Source organism: Papio anubis, chromosome 14, assembly GCF_008728515.1.
Source record: "Papio anubis isolate 15944 chromosome 14, Panubis1.0, whole genome shotgun sequence".
Classification (NCBI taxonomy): domain Eukaryota; kingdom Metazoa; phylum Chordata; class Mammalia; order Primates; family Cercopithecidae; genus Papio; species Papio anubis.
In genome coordinates, this window is record NC_044989.1 from 31625831 (window position 1) to 31639101 (window position 13271).

Genomic DNA, 13271 nt, shown 5'->3' on the forward strand with positions numbered 1-13271 from the left:
TGCTTGAACCCAGGAGTTTGTGACAAACCTGGACAACATGGCAAGACCCTGTCTCTATTTTTTTTTTTAATCGCAATGAGATATCATCTCACCTCAGTTAAAATGGCTTTTATCCAAAAGTCAGGCAATAACAAATACTAGCAAGAACGTGAAGAAAAGGGGATCCTTGTACGCTGTTGATGGGAAGGTAAATTAGTACAACCACTACGGAGAATAGTTTGGAGGTTCCTCAAAAAGCTAAAAATAGAACTACCATATGATCCAGGAATTCCACTGCTGGGTATATACTCAAAAGAAAGGAAATCAGTATATCAAAGAGATATCTGCACTCCCATGTTTATTGTAGCACGATTCACAACAATGAAGATTTGGAAACAACCTGTATCCATTAATAGGTGAATGGATAAAGAAAATGTGCTACATATACACAGTGGAGTACTATTCAGCCATAAAAAAAGAATGAGATCCTGTCATTTGTGAATAGAGCTGTGGAGGTCATTATATTAAGTGAAATAAACCATGCACAGAAAGACAAACTTTGTATGTTTTCACTCATTTGTGGGAGCTAAAAATCAAAACAATTGAATCCATGGAGATTGAGAATAGAATGAAGGTTACCAGAGACTGGAAAGGGTAGTGGGGGAGGCGGGGGATGGGGGGATATTTAACAGGTAGTACAGAAAAAAAATAGAAAGAATGAATAAGATCTAGCATTCGAAAGCATACGGTTGTGACAGTCAATAATTTAATTGTACATTTTTAAATAACTAAAATAGTATAATTGAGGCCAGTCACGGTGGCTCGTGCCTGTAATCCCAGCACTTTGGGAGCCCAAAGCGAGTAGATCACTTGAAGTCAGGAGTTCGAGACCAGCCTGACCAACATGGTGAAAACCTGTCTCTACTAAAAAATAAAAGATTAACTGGGCATGGTGTCACACACCTGTAGGCTCAGCTACTTGGGAGGCTAAAGTGGAAGAATCGCATGAACCCCGGAAGTGGAGGTTGCAGTGAGCCAAGATCATGCCACTGCACTCCACACTGGGTGACAAAGTGAGACCTTGTCTCAAGAAAAAGAAAAAGAGTGTAATTGAATTATGGCTCCCTGCAGCCTTGACCTCCTAGGCTCAAGCAATCCTCCCACCTCACACTCCTGAGTAGCTGGGACCACAGGCGTGCACCTCTACACCCAGCTAACCTATTCTCCTTGTTCCCCGCATCTGAAGGTGTATGTCCTGTCCTTCTTGGGGACTGGACAAATTTTATAGCCTACTTCTCCTGCATGTGGCCCTTTAGGAGCCTAAGGGTTGTTTTAAGTCTGAAACATTCAAAGGTTGAATTCTGTGGCAATATAATTTTCTCAAAAAATGGTATGTTTGCAATAAACTCATGCCTTACGTTAATAAGAACCCAAAGTTCTTTCTCAAACCTTCCTTTCTTTTTTCTCCTTCACTCACAATATCTCTTTCTCTGAAATAAATAAAAACAGGTTACCTTGAGGCTATCAACCTTGAATGGAATGGCCATGTTCTTAACCTAATCTTTGCCTGTCATTCAAGGACTTTGTCTCAGTCTTATTACCTATATTTGGGAGTCTAGAAGCCGTTGGATTTTTCCAACCTTTCAATGCCTCAAATTTTTAGAGTCTCTTTATTTCTTTTATTTCTGGTTACACCAGCCAATTATCTTCTAACCTCATCTCTTTCTTGTAATACTTTCCCAAAATGCAGCAAATAGAAACCAACATGCAGTAACATTTTGGCTGTTTATAATCATTTCCCCCAGAACTGCTGGCTCAGTAGGGCCATGGCCTACCTCCCAAGATATCACAGGAAGCAGTTTTACCAAATACTTTACCAGTCTATACCATAGATCTGCCATCTCTGCAGCCCAGAATATCAGTTTCCTTATTCTCCTATATTCAACTATTAAGCCAATCACACATATTTTAGGGTTATAGCAGCAATCCCCTTTAAATTCCTTATATAGGCTGGGCTATGCTAGAGTAAAAATTAAAACTCCCAAATTTCAGTATCTTAAAAGTGTATTTATTGTTCATGCCACAACCCAGGGAGGGGTAAGCAGCTCTCCTCTAAGTGATGGTTCAGTCTTCTTCCATGCTGGGCATCCACCATTTTCAACAATGTGCCATCCAGTTAACAAGGGGAGGAAAAAATGAGAAGGCACATTCATTCCTAACTGTCCCAGCTGGAAATGTCACCTCATTCCTGCTCACATTCTATCGGCAAGAATTAGTCATGCTGCCCCACATTGACTCAAAGGCCCTGGGAAATGTAGTTTACCTGTGGATCTAGAAAGAGGAAATGAATTTGGAAGGACTGATCCAGTCAGCCATGCATAAAACCCCACTGTAACATAATAAGTTGGGTACAAAATATTCAATAACGTAAAATTTAGTATTACCTTGATCCAAGATTAAATAAATTAACAGAGTGAGTCTAACCAGCAATCCAACTGGTAATTCCAGGGCTACAGCGGCACAATCGGAATCTGTCTAGGTCCCCGTGGCAGTTTGGCACTCCAGGTGGCAGTTTTCTTCTCCAAGTTAAATATGATGGGGATTTTGAGAACAAGGTGGGGTGGAAGACAGAAGTCAATTTTGTTATATCCAAATTCGTGTTATCATAAAATATATTGTCATGGAGTTTTTCTATATTTTGAAAATGTGACCCAGTTGATTCTAAGGTATCACTTTCCTTGTTGAGAGTCATGACTGAGGAGATTACATTTTCAAAGGTACAGACCTATTTTGGTATATATGCCAGTTACTATCACTACATAACAAACCACCACAAAATTTCACAGCTTTAAAAATGTGGCATTTATTTTGCTCAGAAATCTAAAATTGGGGAAAAGCAATGCCCCATGAGCACAGTATTCAACTGGACCCACGGCGTATAAGAGCTTATGGAGATTCACAGGCAGTACAAGGTGTGTTACATCTATGATTAACGGGAGCACTGAAACCCCCAAACTCTATGTTCAAACCAAATCCTGCTCTAAATGCAGAAAGAAGACAATGACATTCTAAGAAACACAAACAATCAAGAAATCCTACCATTTCCTTTCTTATTCATGTACTTTCCTATATTAGCCAACCACTTACGCTGGAAACGAACAACATAGAAAGAAAGGGAAAGATAGGACAGCCCATAATTTCTTTTCCTCTCTGTAACTTCCTTACTTATCAATAAATAACAAGTAGAAACTATGGGTAGAACGTGCACCTATTAAGAAATGAAATAAGGCCAGGCGTGGTGGCTCATGCCTGTAATCCCAGCTGTTTGAGAGGCCAAGGTGGGCAGATTACTTAAGGTTAGGAGTTTGAGACCAGCCTGGTCAACATGGTGAAACTTCGTCTCTATAAAAATACAAAAATTAGCCGGGTGTGGTGGTGTGCACCTGTAATCTTAGTTGCTCAGGAGGCTGAGGCTGGAGAATCGCTTCAACCCGGGAGATGGAGGCTACAGTGAGCCAAAGCCAGATTGTGCTACTGCACTCCAGCCTGGGCAACAGAGCCAGATTCCGTCTCAAAAATAAAATTTTTTAAAAAGGCAATGAAATAAGACAATTGAGTTTGTTTTGTGGGTCATTTCCACTGTTCTGGTAAGAATAAAATGTGTGTGCATGTAGGAGCCACAAAAATAGGAACTATAGTTTTGGTGATTCCACACATTAGTTAAAAGCTCTTATGTTTGCATTTAAAACAGGCATTGCACAATATCAAAATGAATAATAAAATTCATGCTAATAATTGAAATTTTCCATTTTTCTTTACCTATAAAGATATTAAATAGCAAATTAAAACCACCATAACAGGTCAACAAAAAGACTGTGAAAGAAAGTAAAAAGACAGTTACATTTGTCTCCTTTAGTGATACTTTTTCCTACTTTTTGAATAAGAACTCCGCATTTTCATTCTGCACTGTGCCCCACAACTTCCATAGCGTGCCCTTACCGGTAACTGCCTGTTTAACAACTGTCTCTCACTTCCTTCTTCCTAAGAGAACCTCATTTGTATTCATTTTCCTTTTCCAAGGGACCATCTGCTTCAGGTGTGGTGATCTTTAGCCTCAGTTCCAGCCCCAGCGGATGTTTTCTCACTGGTCAAACCCAATTATCTGATCCCTTCCCTACTGCTCCCTAACCAGGATGACTTATCTCCCTTTCCCATTGCACTTTTTTTTTTTATTAGACTTTAAGTTCTAGGGTACATGTGCACAACGTGCAGGTTTGTTACATATGTATACATGTGCCGTGTTGGTGTGCTGTACCTATTAACTCATCATTTACATTAGGTATATCTCCTAATGCTATCCCTTCCCCCCCTCCCCTCCCCACAATAGGCCCCAGTGTGTCCCAATAACATTTATCACCACTTTACTCATTTGGTTCTTTTTTTAACCTCTTTCCACTAGAATATAAGCTGTATGATTTTTCCCTGTTTTGCCATCTGAGGCTTCCTAACTCCAGTGACACATAATAGACATTCAATAAATATGTGAAGAGCGAACAAATGAATTAATTCTTCTTGCCAATGCTTGGATTAGGACAAAAAGACATGAAGTGTGCTACATGGCTTCTGTGAAAGGTTTTAGTTACTGGCAAAAAAAAAAAAAGAAAAAGAAAAATGGTGTTCACTCTGTTTCCACTGGATACTGTCATATCTCACTGAGGCCTGGATCTGCAGTAGCTTCTTTCAACCACAAGAGAAGCAACAGAAAAAAAAAAAGAGAGAGAGAGAGATCAAGTCAACATGCTGAAAGTAGCAGAGAGGAAGATGAAAAAACAACTGGGCCCTTGATAACATCTTCGAGTCAATGAATTAACTGACTGGGGAGCCACTCTATCTTGGGACTTCTTGTTATATGAGGTAATACATTTCTTTACTGTTTCCAACTACCTTGAATACTTACAGTTGAAAACATTCTGATATAACCTTACCTCTCCCTGTTGCATTTGAAAAGATTCTTCAGGCCAGGCACGGTGCCTCAGGCCTGTAATCCCAGCACTTTGGGAAGCAGAGGCAGGCGGATCACCTGAGGTGGGGCCTGGCCAATATAAAGCGAAACCACATCTCTACTAAAAATAAAAAAAAAAAAAAAAAAGGTATCCAGGCATAGTGATGGGTGCCTATAGTCCCAGCTACTTGGGAGGCTGAGACAGGAGAATTGGTGTAACCTGGGAGGCGGAGGTGGTAGTGAGCCAAGATGGCACCACTGTACTCCAGCCTGGGCGACAGAGTGAGACTCCATCTCAATTAAAAAAAGAGGCCAGACGCAGTGGCTCACACCTGTAATCCCAGTACTTTGGAAGGCCGAGGCGGGTGGATCACCTGAGGTCACGAGTTCGAGACCAACCTGGCCAACATGGTGAAACCCTGTCTGTACTAAAGATACAAAAATTTGCTGGGCACGGTGGCGCCCGCCTGTAACCTCAGCTGAGGCGGGAGAATCACTTGAACCTGGGAGGCAAATGTTGCGGTGAGTCAAGATCATGCCTAGGAGACAGAGCGAGACTCTGTCTCAAAAAAAAAAGGACAAACCAAGTCAGTCGTGGACTGCCAGGGTTGGCATTGTAGCTCCTTTAACCTATCAAAGAGCGAGGCTTCTTCTACCCATCTTTGTTCAGCCACCCCTGGCTTGCTGTTCTCTGCAACATGTCCACAAGATAACTGCTATATTTGCAAACATCACATCCACAGTGCAATCAAGAGGGAGTAGGAAGAGTGAAGGGCAAACTTACAAGTTAGTTGAGCCTATCCCTTGTTTTTAGGAAAATAACAGATTTCCTAGATCTTGCACTCAGCAAACTTCTGTCTGTATTTTTTTCATTGCCAGAACTGGGACACATGGCCATCACTAGCTTCAAGGATGTCTACAGAGGTCACCATTTTAAGCTACTATTGCCATCCCAAACACGGAACAGTTTCTCCCTCAGAGCCTCCAGAAGGAACCAAACTTGTTGGGACCTGGATTTCAGACTTCTAGACTATGAAAAAGTAGATTTCTATTGTTTTAAGCCGCTCACTTTGTAGTACTTGCCATGGCAGCCCTAGGATACTAACCCAGAAGAAAAAGAGAGTGGGAGAAAGTACCAGGGCCATCTAGCTGGGGCTTGCTAGAAATGACAGCTAGGCCTTTGGGCAAGGCTGAGTTATCACGAAGGGAAAAACAAAAACTTTTCTTTAAGAAATGTGTTGTTGATACACTGACCTTTGAGATCTTCCACACTGACTTTCTTTTCTGTGTGAGCAAAGACTCAAAAGCACAAAAGAGCTTGGCATAGTGGAAGGGAGTGAGAGGAATGCCTGTGCCGTGCGCGCGTGTGTGCGTGCGCGTGCCTGTGGGTGCGTGCGCGTGCCTGTGGGTGCGTGCGCCTGTGCCCGCGTGCGCGTGTGCGCGTGCGCGTGCCTGTGGGTGCGTGCGCCTGTGCCCGTGTGCGCGCGTGTGTGCGTGCGTGTGCGTGTGTGTGTGTGTGCGTGTGTGTGTGTGTGTGTGTGTGGAACAGGTTTTTAGTAGGGTTGGTGCTACAGCATACACTTTTGAAGAGCGAGGAGGAACAGAAAGAGTCAGACCAGAAAAGCAGGTCAAGGTGGGATGGGGGTTGCCTGAGAGTGAGGACGCAAAAGCCAGCAGAGATGAAGTCAGGGAGTGGAGATGCCGGGGCAGCCATGAGCCCTGCTGCTTGACTGAAAAAGCCCTATTTGTTTAAGTCTGAAAAATTTCAAAGTAGAATACAAAGTAGTTTGGAGCCCTTTTTAAAAAATCGATGTAATATTTAAATACATAACACTTTCTTTTTCTTTTTTTTTTTTTTTTTTTGAGACAGAGTCTTGCTCTGTCGCCCAGGCTGGAGTGCAGTGGCCGGATCTCAGCTCACTGCAAGCTCCACCTCCCGGGTTTACGCCATTCTCCTGCCTCAGCCTCCCGAGTAGCTGGGACTACAGGCGCCCGCCACCTCGCCCGGCTAAGTTTTCGTATTTTTTAGTAGAGACGGGGTTTCACCGTGTCAGCCAGGATGGTCTCGATATCCTGACCTCGTGATCCGCCCGTCTCGGCCTCCCAAAGTGCTGGGATTACAGGCTTGAGCCACCGCGCCCGGCCTAAATACATAACACTTTCATCTCAAAAAATAATAAATAATAAATTCTCCTTCTTCTACCCCATTTCCCATCTATCCACTTGTACCATACAGTCCTCACCATTGCAGGTAAGCCCCTATTATTAATTTCCTATGTATCCTTCTGCATAAAAAGCAAATATATAGTCTTAGTCTTCTCCCATTTTATACAAATAGACAATTTTTTTTTTTTTTTTTTTTTTTGAGACGGAGTAGTCCTCTGTCCCCGAGGCTGGAGTGCAGTGGCGCGATCTCGGCTCACAGTGGCCGATCTCAGCTCACTGCAAGCTCCACCTCCCGGGTTCACGCTATTCTCCTGCCTCAGTCTCCCGAGTAGCTGGGACTACAGGCGCCTGCCAACACATCCGGCTAATTTTTTGTATTTTTAGTAGAGACAGGATTTCACCGTGTGAGCCAGGATGGTCTCGATCTCCTGACCTTGTGATCCGCCCGCCTCGGCCTCCCACATTGCTGGGATTACAGGCGTGAGCCTCGGCGCCCTGCCGACAAATGTTATTTATGCACTCTTTCTTTTCTCAATTAACAATGTATCTTAGTGACATTTCCATATCCATGTAGAGTTTTGACATTCTTTTTTGTAGCTGCCAAAACAATTTCAATTTGATAATTTATTTTCAATCTTTTGTTCCTATGCCATTTCACATGGGTACAAGTAAACTTGTATTAAGTGTTCATTAGAAGTGACATTTTCAGGAGCTCTTTATATATTCAGGAAAATTAATCCTTTCTGATATGACTTGCAACAATGTTTCCCAAGTATCATTTGTCTCTAAGCCTTACTTGTGGTGGGATTTGCTTGTATTTTCAAAAGTAATTGAATTTATCGATCTTTTATGGCTTCTAGGTTTCTAGTCGTAATAAAAAGTCATTCTCCACTCCAAAGTTATAAAGGACTTTCCTCAACTTTTTACTTTAGCATTTACTGGCTTTATTTTTTTAGCATCTAAATCTTTTGCCTGTGGATATCCAGTTTCCCCAACACCATTTGTTGAAGAACTATTAATTCCCCCCGTTGAATCCTTTTGGCCTCTTTTTCAAAGGTCAATTGACTATAAAAGTTAGAGTCAATTCTAAATTCTGTTTCATTGATCTTCATGTCTATTTTTATGGCAGTACTGTCTTAATTACTACAGCTTTGTAGTAAGTTTTGAAATTGCAAGTGTGAGTACTCCAATTGTATCATTCTTCTCAAGACTGTTTTGGCCATTCTACGTTCCTTGCATTTCCACATGAATGTAAAGATCAGCTTGTCAATTTTGGGGATTTTGATAGAGGTTGCATTGAATCCGTAGATCAACTTAGGGAGTACTGATATTTTAATATATTGTCTTCCAATCCATGAACATAGAATGTTTTTCCATTTATTTACACCTTTCATTTCTTTCAACAATGTTTTGCAGTTTTTAGTAAACAAGTCTTACACTTCTTGTTAAAATTATTCCTAAGTATTTTATCCTTTTTGATGTTATATAAAAGAAATTGTTTTTGAATTTCATTTTCAGATTGTTTGTTGCTAATGTATTGAAATGCAATTGATTTGTTATATTGATCTTGCATCCTGCAATGTTGCTGAAATTATTTATTGGTCCTAATAGGTCTTTAGTGGATTATTTTAGATTTTCTAAATACATGATCATGACATTTGCAATGTCATTACTTTTGCAAAGTAAAACTAGAAATAGTTTTACTTCTTCCTTTCCAGTCCAGATGTCTTTTATATCTTTCTTTTTTTTTTTTTTTTTCCTAATTAACCTTGGCTAGAACCTCTACTACAAAGTTAAATACAAGTCATGAGAGTGGACATCTTTGTTTTGTTACTGATCTTAGAGGGAAAGTAAGCACTCTTTCACTATTAAATGTAATATTAACTGTAGGCCTTTCATAGATGCCCTTTGACAAGTTGGAAGAATTTCCCTTCTAGCTGTAGAATTTTTATCTTGAGAGGTACCGGATTTTATTGAATGCTCTTTCTGCATCTATTGAAATGATCATGTGATTTTTGTCCTTTTTTTCTATTAATGTGGTATATGACATTAATTGATTTTCAAATGTTAAGCCAATCTTGCATTCGTGGGATAAATCCCTATTGATTACAGTGTAGAATTCTCTTTTGTTTGCTAGTATTTTGTTGAGGGTGATGTTTGCATCTACATTCCTAATGGATACTGACCTGTAGTTTTCTTCTCTTGTGGTATCTTTGGCTTGGGTATCAGGATAATACTGGCCTCAGAGGATGGGCTAGGAAGGAGTTTCTTTCTCATTTACTTTCTGGAACAGTTTGTGAATTGACTTCTAACAGGTCCGATATTAAGATTAGAATCCTCATTTGGCTTATGTTTGAATTTTCTGGTATGCTTTTACACATTCTTTTATTTCTAACCATTTTGAAACCATTTATTTTAAAAGTGTTTCTTGGCTGGGCATGGTGGCTCATGCCCGTAATCCCAGCATATTGAGAGACCAAGGTAGGCAGATTACTTGAGGCCAGGAGTTCGAGACCAGCCTGGCCAACAAGACAAAACCCATCTCTACTAATAATACAAAAATTAGGCTGGGCATGGTGACTCACGCCTGTAATCCCAACATTTGGGGAGGCCCAGGCAGGCAGATCACTAGAGCCCAGGAGTTCAAGACCAGCTTGGCCAACATGGCAAAACCCCGTCTTTACTAAAAATACAAAAGTTATTGTATTTTGTGTGTGTGTGTGTTGTACTGGGCCTGGTGGCACGTGCCTGTAGTCCCAGCAACTCGGGAGGCTGAGGCAGGAGAATCACCTGATCCCAAGAGGCAAGGTTGCAGTGAGCCGAGACTGCACCGCTGTACACCAGCCTGGACGACAGAGCAAGACTGTCTCAAAAAATAATAAATAAATAAATAAACAAACAAACAAAAAAATAAATGTGTTTCTTTTAAGAATACAATTAGGTTTTGTTCTGTGATCTCAAATAATAATTTTTTGTTAATGGTTAAGTAAAGATTTAAAGCTATTTTGAGCAACTTGCACATCAACTCGATTTTGAACATTCACATTTGGCTTAGATTTTCCATATAACATTGGAGGTAACATAAAACACTGATTTCGGGAAAGAGGACAAAGATGAGCTCTTAGTGAATCGTACATGCCTTTCTGCCATGAACCTGATTATGCCACACAAATATGGAAATGACCCTAGTGAAAACGGGCAGAGAAAACTTGCATAAAGAGTTGAACAAGCTGTTGAGCTAAGTAGGAACAAAATAGGTGAAAGGGAAGAGAAGGCACATTTATATTTGTGGCAATCCTCCTATATGTCAGATCCTTCACCTCATGGACTCATTTAATGCTGCCAATAATCTTCCCAGGTAGTAATCACTGTCCCTATTTTACAGATGAGAAAATTAAGGTTTAGATAGTTTTCTGATACTCAAAGTGTGGTCCTAGACCCCCCCCAGCATCAGCATTATCTGAGAACTTGTTCTCAGAATCTGAGGGTTCACCCTGGACCTCCTGAATTCGAATCTGCATTCAACAAGCTCCTCATGTTATTTGTATGTACAATACATTTTAAGAATTACTAATGCATCTCTGAAGGCCACAAATATAAATAGAACCTGACTCCAAAGCCTGTGTTGCTTGTTCTGCAGCTGCTACTGAATCAAGTCGCAGATTAAACCCACAGCTAAAGTTAGCCAACTAGAGGAGTTTGTGTTGTCACATTGTGCCTCAATGTTCTCGTCTGTTCAATGTTTTAAACATCTAAAAGAATAAATACATTCTAAGGCAACAGAAGTATGCCATGCACCTGCAGGGGTGGGAAAGATCAGCTCCAGGTCACATAGGAAGCCTCTGCCCCCCACGCAACCTTCCTTCCCAGTAGCCAAGTGCGGGAACTGCTTCCTGCCCCAGAACCTGAAGGTGGGGTTAGGAACGTGGGCCACAGCGAGCAGGGGCGTCAGGAGGTCGCCCTGTGAGAGCACCTGGGCCAGCGCTCAGCCCCATAGGGCTGCTCAGAGGCCAGCACCACCCCCGTCCCCTCACGGCAAGCAGTGTGGGACCCCGACTCCAGACCCTGAAACGGATGATCCGTCTTCAGCAAGGTCACCACAGTTGGCCTTTGGAAGGAAAAGCAGTAAGCCACCTGAGCCCCGCATGTTGGCCACACTCAGAGTATCGAGCGAGCATCACTCGACACCTGCAAGAAGGATGCACAGGGTGTTCAGCAAGGTGTCACTTAGAACGACATTCCCTCCGGAACGTGACACAGCCACCAGAGACAACTGCAGACGGCCACCCTTCTACAGGCTGTGTGTGTGTTAACTCACTCCACCCTCACAGCAGCCCAACAGGGCAGCACGGCCAGCGTCCCACTTTGCAGACAAGCAACAGACACAGAGATCACTTGTCCGTCATGTCCTGCTCGTCAATGGCAGGGCAGGGACTCAAAGCCGGTACGCTGGCTCTGACATTTTCACTCTTCAACACATGCTCCAAGCTATGTGGGTCTATCCATACTGACCAGGGACAGCTCAACACACACCACACTGTAAAGCTGTACACGTGCTCACGTGTGTGACGCAGGCAGGGAGAGAGGTGAAGGACAGCCACCACAAAGCTCGCAACTGTCTCCTCTACAGAGCAGAATGTGAGGCACTCTCTCCCCTTCCGTCTTTGGACTTTCATACATGGTTTGGATTGTTTTGGATTGCATAACTCTCACTTTCACAAAAATAAACAGTTGTAAAAAAAAAAAAAAAAAAAAGTATGCCATGTTGAATACTCCTTGAAGTTAAAAAACCTCCTTAAGCCCCAAATGTTTTGTTAGATTTGTATTTGTTGGAGGCCGAGACAGGCAGATTGCCTGAGCTCAGGAGTTCGAGACCAACCTGGCCAACATGGTGAAACCCCAACTGTACTAAAATGCAAATTAAAAAAACCAGCCAGGTGTGATGGTGGGCGCCTGTAATCCCAGCTACCCAGGAGCCCGAGGCACAAGAATTGCTTGAACCCAGGAGGCAGAGGTTGCAGTGAGCTGAGATCCTGCCATTGCACTCCAGCCTGGGTAACAAAGCGAAACTCTGTTTCAAAAAAAAAAAAAATCAATTGGCCTTCTTTTTACCTCATCTTCCAGACTATTCCCCATTAATTTTTATTTTTCGATTTTAGAGGAAATATCATTTATGTTTGCTTTTGCTTTGCTTTCAAAAAAGTTGATGCACTTTTGATCTAGCCCAGGTGCTCAGAGATGAGCCAGCTTGTTCTGCTCTGTAGGCTTAAAAGAGCTTTTTAAACAGCAAAACCATAAAGTAATTCAGTTATCATAACTTTTCCCAACAAGACCTTCTAACTTGAGAAGACTGGATCATCTGTCTCATAGAACACTGAATAATGTACTCTTCTTGCTTCCTTCAAAATCTTAGAACCAAAGACCTCATCAAATAGGGTTCATAGATAATTAATGCAGCTCCATTTGTTTAATTGCAAGACTTAGCCTTGATTTTTGGTTATTTAATTCTCTCAGTAAAATGTAGCTGTTTTTAAAGCACCAGTTTTATGAGCACATGCTGTACTCATTGAAGCTATGGAGTCCTTTGCATCTTTTCCCAGCTGGCAAAGTTTTTATAATGGCATCTTAGGGATGAAACCATTAGAGAAAGAGAACACATTTCAGGATTTACTGGGCAAATTAACCCTTTAAATTAGTACTTGCCCCAGGCCAGGATACCTCTCCTGGGGGGCTGTGGCGTTAAGGGAGAAGAAGGTAAATACAATTGAGAGAGAAAATATGTAATAGCTTTCAAGTAAAGCATAGCTGGGCTTCAATAGTACTGTCACTATGTTGCTTTGCACAAGTCCTAATAGCTATTAAAGTCTCAATTTTCTCATCTGTAAAATGAGATCTCGCAGGGCCATTGTAAGAATTAAGTGGGTTAATGTATATAAAGCATTTGGCCTACAGCAAGCTTGTAACATAATTTAAATCTCCCTGGAAAAAGAAAACCTGAAGTTTAAAGACAGAATCAGAACTGAAAGCAAGAACAGAAGCACTTCCTCTTAGAATCAGACATCCAGACCGCACTCCTTGCCCTGACAGAGTGTAGGACGTCTAGAAGGTTAGAGAAGTCTGACTG

The 13271-nt window shown here is 41.7% G+C and overlaps 1 long non-coding RNA gene across 2 annotated transcripts in view; it reads right to left on the reverse strand.

Moving 5' to 3' along the window:
• LOC103876837 overlaps positions 1-6362 on the reverse strand; it is a 54120-nt gene extending 47758 nt beyond the window's left edge. Inside the window, exon 1 of one of the 2 annotated variants that reach the window (XR_002516591.2) lies at positions 6236-6362. This is a non-coding gene — a long non-coding RNA (uncharacterized LOC103876837). Of the gene's footprint in view, positions 1-2423; positions 3324-6235 lie in introns of those variants that run through there. The other variant, XR_002516592.2, reaches the window with a different exon arrangement.
• Positions 6363-13271: the final 6909 nt, after the last annotated feature.